We start from the raw sequence: 9,576 nt of genomic DNA, 5'->3' as shown, positions 1-9,576 counted from the left end.
AACGTAATTAATGTTGATCAACAGGGTTCTATGAAAAATAGGTCCTGTCAAACTAACCTTGATGTGCTTATAAGTTTAGCTGATAACGGTTACTGTTGACAAAACAGACTTTTGTAAGACTTTTGAATAAGATTTTCTTATGAAGATAATTACTGGTAACTCTATGCAAAATAAAAATTAAAACCTTCACACTGATCCACAAACTGCTGTACATGTAACAGCACAAATTCCAAACAACAAGGAAAGCCATGGACATTTAATAGGAAAAGCTCACAATGTTAAATCATTCAGACCACCCTCCTGCTACAGCAGGATTAAATTTATATGCATTATTTCATTATTTTTGCATAATGAAATTTTCAGCCTACAGGCCAGGGAAGTCCAAAGCCAAACAAACAAGTATGTCTGCAAGAATGCAGATGTTGCTGTTACAAACTTATTATATGCACATTAATATCTGGATTTTCCTGTGGTTCACTATAGTCCCAAAGACATAGACAAGAAAGTGTGTTCTTCATTACACCATACAGAATTATTTTTCTTATTTGAATAACTATTCTTCACATATAAATTAACATCATGCCTTAGTGAGATGAATAAGATTGGAAAAATTATCAATGGAATTACATGACAGACATCTTTAACAATTCTCCTCATGAAACCTATATGAAAGCTATCATAAATTAACTGGAAAACAACATGATACTTTTGGAAACTATAGCCCTGATTTTTCTCCTACGTTAAGCTCACGTAACCCAGGAGTAATTCTACTGAAGTCGATGGAGTTACGTAAGTATAAAACCTGGTGTCAGGGAGCAATGAATTAGGCGCTATGGTTTATTGTAATGCACAGGATTTATTCAGTCAGATGGACTGCGGACTATGTGCGATAGCTTCCTATGTGTCTATAAACAGGCAGACATATGTCTCCTGCATCATAGATGACGCAGATGTTGTCAGTGGGGTGGACGAATTGCTTAGGTACCTGTCTTTATGTGTGGGAATAGAGCCACTTGGGTATGAACATGTTACGAAATTTTATATGCTGCTACAAAAAAAAAACTATTAAGAAGTTTGTATAAAATCAGTGGTAATTTGATCAAACAGAAAGGTGGAGATTTTTGCTTTAATTAATGAGTGAAAAGTTACAGGTTAAATGTTGAAATGAAAAAAAACAAGTTTTAGGAACAAACTTTGTGAAGGATTTAATTGAGCCTTCTTACTATATTAGGTCCTAATCCAAAAGCCATTAGAACTATGAGAAGTCCCAGACCTGCCCTGTTTAAGTCAATAGAAATGTTTGTTAGTGACTTCAAAGCATTATCAATACTAAAAATACATTCAGACTCAAATAAAACACTAGTTTATACTAGGACAGGGCCAACTAACTTCTCGATGGTGGAAGCCACATGCCACATTGGCTGCAGACCTTTATCAACTAAACTAGCTCTGAAAGTCACGCTAATTGAAGTGTCTAGAGTATCATGTGCATCAGCGTCCCCACACTGAAAAATGGCAGCGGGGGCACTTTAACTAAAGCTCCTTGAACAAGCTTTAGTTAAAGCACCCCGCCACCATTTTTCAGTGTGGGGACGCTGATACACGTGACGCTGGAGTCTGATGGAGCACAGTAATTACCCTGTTGCAGCAATCTCAGTTAATCAAATCTGTTCCAACATGCTGTAATTGCAGCACATTGGAGCAACCTTCCTACACGTGTATAGGAGCCCTCAACATCTATATTTTGGCATCTCTCCAGATTTAGCATTCAGGTTCAACACTTCAGAACATAACATCAGAAGACAGAATGCTATTCAATAATGCTTTAGTGTAAGTTCAGTACATTAAAGGATTAATTTGAAACTCTCTGGGCCCATCTACACAAGACACTAACTGCACAGTAGCCTAGTAACACTGCACAGTGGCGTGCCAGGCAAAAACCGTGTTAATACACTACTGCACAGTAGTATTAAGCTACTACGCAGTAAACATCACTAAAAACCCATGCACCAGCACTACTGAGCAGTAGCATAAGTTACTGTGCATTGATTTAGTACTTGGTAAACCGAGTACTAAACTTAATGCGCCGTAAGTACCATACATTAATGAATGTGTAGACACACCCTCTCAGAAGCAGATAGAAATTGTTGTTGCATTAGAGTAAATCCACAAGGGTTTTTCCTGGTGTGTTTGAAACTTGATATACTGCTGGAGAACTCTGGAAATGGGTATCTCTGGAGCCAGAAAGAACTACAATTACTTCTCTGTGAATCTCAGTTTAATTAAATGTATACTTTTAATAAGTTTAGACCAGTGGTTCTCAACTTCTGGATTCAAGGCACCCCTCCAAAAATTTTCAAAATTTAGTATTACCTCATTAAAAATACTCATTTAAATATATTGTGCATATTATACTATGCAAATTGTATTAATATATTAGAATTTAAGTATTGTATTGTACTGTATTGTATTAATCGCAGTGCCACAAACAAGTGGAACTGAACTGTGTACCTCTTACAGAGCCAGATTGGGAAGTGACTGGCAAAAGCATTTTCTCTTGCTGCAGCCCTTTCTGGTCTGACCCTGCACAGTGTCTCCTGGAAACTGGGAGCATGCTAGAGCTGAATTGACAAGTGACTGCAGCAGAAAGGAGCATCTACTTACATTACATTATGCAGGCAGGCATACCATTTATGCTGCAAAATAGCTCCAAAATGTTTCCTTAAAATGGAGGCACACACCATGGTTCTGCCTGGTTCTACCTGGTGGTGACGACACTTATCTTTGGGTACCACTGCAATAGGGTGAAACTGCCCATGCACCTCTGTTTTCAGGAGACACGTTAGAACTAAACTAGGAACAGCTGCAACAGAAAAGCGTACCAGCCTGCATAATGTGAGGCCTGCATAAGTGTCTTTCTGCTGCAGCCCCTTGTCTCCAATGCACCTCCTGAAAACAGAGGTGTGTACAGCAATTTCACTCCATAGCAGCAGCAGTGAAGGTGCCTGAAAGGTCCTCTCTGCACCCGAGGGTGCTGTGATCCCCATCTGAGAGCCACTGACTCAGACTCAAAACTTTGAAAGTCCTATACTGGTTCACTTGCTGTCAATAGGACCACTCAGAGTCCACAAAGTTAAGTAGATAAATAATTTTTGCAGATTTGGAGTCTTGTATTCCTACTATGTCTATGGTTAAAGTTGTATAATGGTTTCTCTTCTGCCCTCTTATTTCCCGCCACTGAATTTTCTGGGTTAAAATTAGTTATATTTTTCATCTGTGGGCTACAGCAAAGGTTGTTATTTGGATAGTTCAAGGAAAGAACAGCAGTAAAAAAATAACATTTCCATTTTAAATAGTTGTTAGTATTTATTATGTATAAGAACAATTATTTACTGGGTCAGATTCTAGGTTCATCTTGCCCAGTATCCTGTATCACACAGTGGCAGAGAGTGGATGCTGAAAAGGAGAGTGAATAGGGTATGACCAGTGTTTTTTTCACTGTTCTCTCGCTTGCAACCTCCAGCATTAAGGGCCTAGGAAGATCTGATTCAGAGGCTATGCCCCTAGCTCCCATGCTCCCATACAAAGATTGATATATTATTCATAAGTAAATAAGGTGCTGTTTTTTAAATTAATTGTGTGGCCTACCACTGGTCATTTTGGTATCTGAAATGTGCCTTTTGCCACCCCCAGTGAAAAATTTCCCAAACTTAGTGGCATACTGTTGGTCTCCAGTGCCCGGGGGCCAATTCCTGCATTTGCACACCAGCAAGGGAGAAGCAGCAGAGGGGTACAAACTTGAAAGGACTCCCCACTTCTAAAACTATTGCTCAGGCATGCAGGGATGAAACAAGGCCAAAGTGCAATTAGAGTTGCAGCTAGCAAGGGATGTGAAAGGTAACAAAAAGGATTTCTACAAGTTTGCCAGCAACAAGAGAAAGATCAGGGAAAGTGTGGGTTCTTTATTGAATAGGGAACAGTGCAATGTAGTGACAGATGATGCAGAAAAGGCTGAAGTGCTCAATGCCTTTTCACCTCAGTATTCACAGGCAAGGTCATTTCCCAGACTACTGCACTGGACAGCACAGTTTGGGGAGGAGATGAGCTGAAAGAACAGGTTAGGGATTATTTAGAAAAGTCAGATGTGTACAAGCCCATGGAGCCAGATGCACTGCACCTGAGTGTGCTGAGGGAGTTGGCTGATGTGATTGCAGAGCCACTGGCTATTATCTTTGAAACCTCATGATTGGGAGGGATCCCAGATGATTGGAAAAGGGCAAATATAGTGCCCATCTTTAAGAAAAAGAAAAAGGATCCAGGGAGATGCAGACCAGTCAGCCTCACCTGAGTCCCTGGAAAAATCATGGATCAGATCCTCAAGGAGTCCATTTCTAAGCACTTGGAAGAGAAGGTGATTAAGAACTCTCAGCATGGACTCACCAAGGGCAAGTCAGGCCTGACCAACATGATTGACTTCTATGATGAGATGACTGGCTCTGTGGATGCAAGGAGACCAGTGGACATGATATACCTTAACATTAGCAAGGCTTTTGATCCAGTTTCCCACAACATCCTTGCAAGCAAGCTAAGGAAGTATGGATTAGATGAATGGGCTGTAGGGGGATAGAAACTAGCTGAATATTCAGGCTCATAGGGTAGTAATCAATGGTTCAATGTCTAGTTGGAAGCTGATATTAAGTAGAGTACACAAGGGGTCTGTTCTAGGACCAGTTTTGTTCAATATCTTTATCAGTGACCCGGAAGATGGGATGGAGCACACCCTCAGCCAGTTTGCAGGTGATACTAAGTTGAGAGGGAGTAGTTGATGCATTGAAGGGTAGAGCTAGGATTCAGAAAGACTTAACAAACTGGAGAATTGGGCCAAAAGAAATCTCATGAGGTTGTATAAGGACAAATGCAAAGTCCTGCACTTAGGATGAAACAATCTCATGCACTGAGACAGGCTAGAGACTGACTGGCTAAATAGCAGCTCTGCTGAAAAGGACCTGCTGGTTACAGCCAACCCTCAGCTTGGCTGAATGTGAGCCAACAGTATGTCCTTATTGCAAAGGAGGCTAAAGGCATAGTGGGCTGCATTAGTAGGAGCACTGCCAGCAGATCAAGAGAAGTGCAGCGCTGATGTGCCCACATCTGGAGTACTGTGTCCAGTTTGGGCCCTCCACTACACAAAGGATGTAGACAAATTGGAGAGACCCCCAACAAAAATGGCTAGGGGGCTGGGGAACATGATTTCTGAGGAGAGGCTGAGGGAAATGGGCTTATTTATTTAGTCTGGAGAAGAGAAAACCAAGACAGAATTTAATAGCAGCCTTCAATACCTGAAAGGGGGTTTGCAAAGAGGATGGAGCTAGACTGTTCTCAGTGGTGGCAATTGACAGAACAAGGAGCAATGGTCTCAAGTTGGAGCAGTGGAAGTTTAGCTTAGATATTAGGAAAAACTCTCTCATTAGGAGGGTAGTAAATCACTGGAACAGGCTACCCAGAGAGACTGAAATCTCCATCTTTGGAGGTTGTTAACACCCAGCTAGACAAAGCCTTGGCTGAGATGATCTAGCTAGGGCTGGTCCTGCTTTGAGCAGGGGGTTGGACCAGATGACTTCCTGAGGTCCCTTCCAACCCTAATTTTGTATAATTCTATGATTACTTAAGAAGAGAGAGCATACAGTGAAGTACCAGCGTTGTTATATATGAATCCCTCCCATCTTTTTTCCTTTCCCATCAATTTTTGGGCTGTCTTTACATTCACTTTTCTTTTCTTTCAGGAGAAGACTGCTTATGCTTCAGTTACCACTTGCTGGCCATTCTCTAAATCATTTCACATCCTCTGGTTTCAGCATCTCCCTCATGGCTCTCAGGGTGTCTATACGTGTGCTTGTGGAAGGAGAGGTGCATTTTAATTAGTGGCTCCTGGAAATCCACTCTAATTAAAACACTGCACCATCATGTATATTAAGCCCCTGTATGTTTAAAAATGGCTGCGGGACACTTAACGAAAGCTCATTTAACAAGCTTTAGTTAAAGCACCCCTGCACTTTTGAACACACAGGGGCTTATACGTGTTACGCTGCAGCAATGTTAGAGCATGCTAATTAGAATGTGGAACAGACTTAATTAATCAGTGTGTTCTAATTAGAATACACTGAAGCATGTGTATAAGCACCCTCAGTTTCCTAAAAATTATCAAGAGTCCCTCAGAAGTCAACTTGTGCTTCAGTTCTCCTCATTTTTAACTTGTCTGCGTTCAGCCCAACCCTCTGCCCCCACCAGTGATACAGGATTGATCATAGCAGCCATAGTTACAGGGCTAACTGTGCTTCAGTTCCTTCTTGAAGTCATGCTAAGTTCATCCCCAGAAATCTCCAGCCTCTGCTTCTTGGGGAGAATCTACGGTGTTTGCTCCTGTTAGTTTAGAGTCTTGGTTACAGCCCTGTATGGACCACAACTACTTCAGCATAAAGGCAGAGTAGGTTTTTCCATTTTAGACTAACTAAATTAGAGCTATATATAGCACAAACTTCAGGATGTCCACTTGGCTGCATCTTGAAGGGGTTTTGCCTAGGAGCCTGTGACAGCACCTGCTTAAATTGACTAAGTGCTGTTTAAAAAATAAGGTTTTTACTCATTCTGCAAAGGTACAAAGCATTTAAGGCAAATCACAAAAACAAGAAAAGGTTTTTAAGTCACAAAAAGCCCCAAGTCATACTTAGCTGAATTTAAGCTTTCTGTCCATAGCTCTGGCATGTCTAGCTTATTCCCCATATTTGCAGCATGCTCCCTAAGTTTCTGATCCAACCCTGTGCATTCAGACAGGTAGTAATATAAGCTTGAAAAAGGAAGCAGTCGCACACATTAACAAAAGATAAGGCCGTTTTCCCAGTTCATTGTAACAACTTTGGATCATGGTCCAGAATTGTCTTTTTCTTGATGTTTCCTCCTACAACAAGAATACCCTTGGTTAAAATCTTGATAATTGGGTGTGTCCCCTTTGTGTCTGGTTCATTTGGGAATGTCTCTGGGGCTCGGCTGATGTTTATAGTCATTCGTGCCCAGTTGTACATGCCAAAAAGTGTGTCAAAGGTTGTTGAGTAGTTAAATGGCTCTTCTAATTCAGTGTTCCAGAATCCATTCTTGACATCACAGAGTGCTGCAAAAATATCCATACACTTGGAGAAGTGCACAGCAAACCTGAGAAAGGCAAGCTGTTTCTCTCTCATTCATGTTACATTGTCTAACATGATCGTAGAAAGTTAGGGTTGGAAGGGACCTCAGTGGGTCATCTAGCCCAACTCCATGCTCAAAGCAGGACTATCCCCAACAAGATCATCCCAGCCAAAGCTTTGTCCAGCTGGGTCTTGAAAACCTCCAAGGATGGAGCTTCTACCACCTCTCTGGGTAACCTTTTCCAGTGTTTTACTAACCTCCTAGTGAGAAAATTCTTCTTAATATCTAACCTAAACTTCCCTTGCTGCAACCTGAGAGCATTGCTCCTTGTTCTGTCATCTGCCATCACTGAGAATTAGTCTAGCTTCATCCTCTTTCAAACCCCGCTTCACATAGTTGAAGACTGCCATTAAGTCACCTCTCAGTCTCCTCTTCTCTAGACCAAATAAGCCCAGTTCCCTCAGTCTTTCCTCAAAAGTCATGTTCCCCAGTCCCCTCACCATTTTGTCACTCTCCACTGGACTCTCTCCAATTTGTCCACATCCTTTCTGTAGTGGGGGGCCCAAAACTGAACACAATACTCACCAGCGCTGACTAGATGGGAATAAACACTTCTCTTGACCTACTGGCAACACCTAGCAATGCAGCCCACTTCACTATTAGCATTCTTGGCAACAAGGACACACTGCTGGCTCATATTCAATTTATTGTCCACTGTAACCCTTAGGTCCTTGTCCAGCCAGCCATCCCCAACCTGTACTGGTACATGGGATTGTTCCGTCTAAGTGCAGGACTTTTCACTTATCCTTGTTAAACCTCATGAGATTCCTTTTGGCCCAATCCTCCAATTTGTCTAGGTCACTCTGAAGCCTATCCCTACCCTCCAGCATCTCTACTACTCCCCCCCAACTTGGCATCATCTGCAGATTTGCTGAGGGGGCATTCTGTGCCATCTTCCAAGTCATTGATGAAGATATTGAACAAAACTGGCCCCAGGACCAACCCCTGGGGCACTCCACTTTATACCAGCAGCCAACTAGACATCACGCCATTGATTACTACTCTCTGAGCTAGTTTTCTATCCACCTTTCAGTCCATTCATCAAGCCCATACTTCCTTAGCTTGTCTGCAAAAATGTTGTGGGAAACCATATCAAAAGCCTTGCTAAATTCAAAGTGTATCATGTCCACTGCTCTTTCTGCATTCACAGAGCTAGTCATCTCATCATAGAAGGCAATCAGGTTGGTCAGGCATGACTTGCTCTTGGTGCATCCATGCTGACTGTACCTAATCACCTTCTCCTCCAAGTGCTTAAAAATGGATTCCTTGAGAATCTGTTCCGTGACTTTTCCAGGGACTGAGGTCTCCCCCTCAGTTTGGCTTCCTAGGGGATCCCACCCATCAGTTCCCTGAGTTGAGTCAAAGTCTGCTTTTCTGAAGCCCAGGTTCTTACTCTTCTGCTGTCAATCCTTCCTTTCCTCAGGATCCTGAACTCAATCATCTCATGGTCACTGCTGTGCAAGTTGCCATACACTACTACATTCCCCACAAATTCATCTCTGTTTGTGAGCAGCAGGTCAAGAAAAGCACAGTCTGTAGTTGGCCGCTCCAGCACTTGCACCAGGAAGTTGTCCCCAACACGCTCCAAAAACTTCCTGGATTTTCTGTGCACTGCTGTATTGCCAGGGTGATTTTGAAGTCCCTCATGAGAACCAGGGCCTGTGATCAGGAAACTCTGCTAACTGTTTGAAGAAAGCCTCATCCATCACTTCCTCCTGGTCTGGTGGTCTATAGCAAACCCCCACCACGACATCACCTTTGTTGCTTTCACCTCTGACCCTAACCCAGGAACTCTCAACAAGCCTATCTGCATTTTCATCCTGGAGCTCTGAGCAATCATATGGCTCTTTTAAATAAAGTGCAACTCTCCCTCCTCTTCTCCCCACCTGTCCTTCCTGAACAGTTTGTACCCAACCATGAAAATGCTCCAGTCATGAGAACTATCCCACCAAGTCTCTGCTATTCCAGTCATGTCATAGTTCTGTGACTGTACAAGGACTTCCAATTCTCCCTGCCTGTTTCCCAGGCTCCATACATTTGTGTACAGCTGATTGCCCTGATTTCTCAGGAAGTATGAGAGCACCTCCCCTGTTGCCCCTTCCAGTTTGCTGTTCCTCCAGGTCTCCCACTTCCCCACTTACCTTGAGGCTTTGGTCTCTCTCCCCCAGCAAACTTAGTTTAAAGCCCTCCTCACTGGGTTAGTGAGCCTGTCTGTGAAGATGCTGTTCCCTCTCTTCATCAGGTGGATCTCATCTCTTGTCAGCAATCCTCCATCATCCGCCATAAAGCTGGCAGGTCAGTCAGCAACACAGAAGTCCTTGACTTCAGGAAAGC

At 42.6% G+C, this 9,576-nt stretch overlaps 1 long non-coding RNA gene across 1 annotated transcript in view; it reads left to right on the top strand.

Annotated features, from left to right (window-relative positions):
- Positions 1-4,688: 4,688 nt before the first annotated feature.
- LOC109292062 overlaps positions 4,689-9,576 on the top strand; it is a 14,680-nt gene continuing 9,792 nt past the window's right edge. The window contains exon 1 of the long non-coding RNA XR_002096035.1: positions 4,689-4,698. This is a non-coding gene — a long non-coding RNA (uncharacterized LOC109292062). The remainder of the gene's footprint in view (positions 4,699-9,576) is intronic.

Source organism: Gavialis gangeticus, unplaced genomic scaffold, assembly GCF_001723915.1.
Source record: "Gavialis gangeticus isolate Ggan-Ray unplaced genomic scaffold, GavGan_comp1, whole genome shotgun sequence".
Classification (NCBI taxonomy): Eukaryota; Metazoa; Chordata; order Crocodylia; family Gavialidae; genus Gavialis; species Gavialis gangeticus.
Note: the sequence above shows the minus strand (reverse complement) of the source record. Positions and strands in the feature narration are given on the sequence as shown.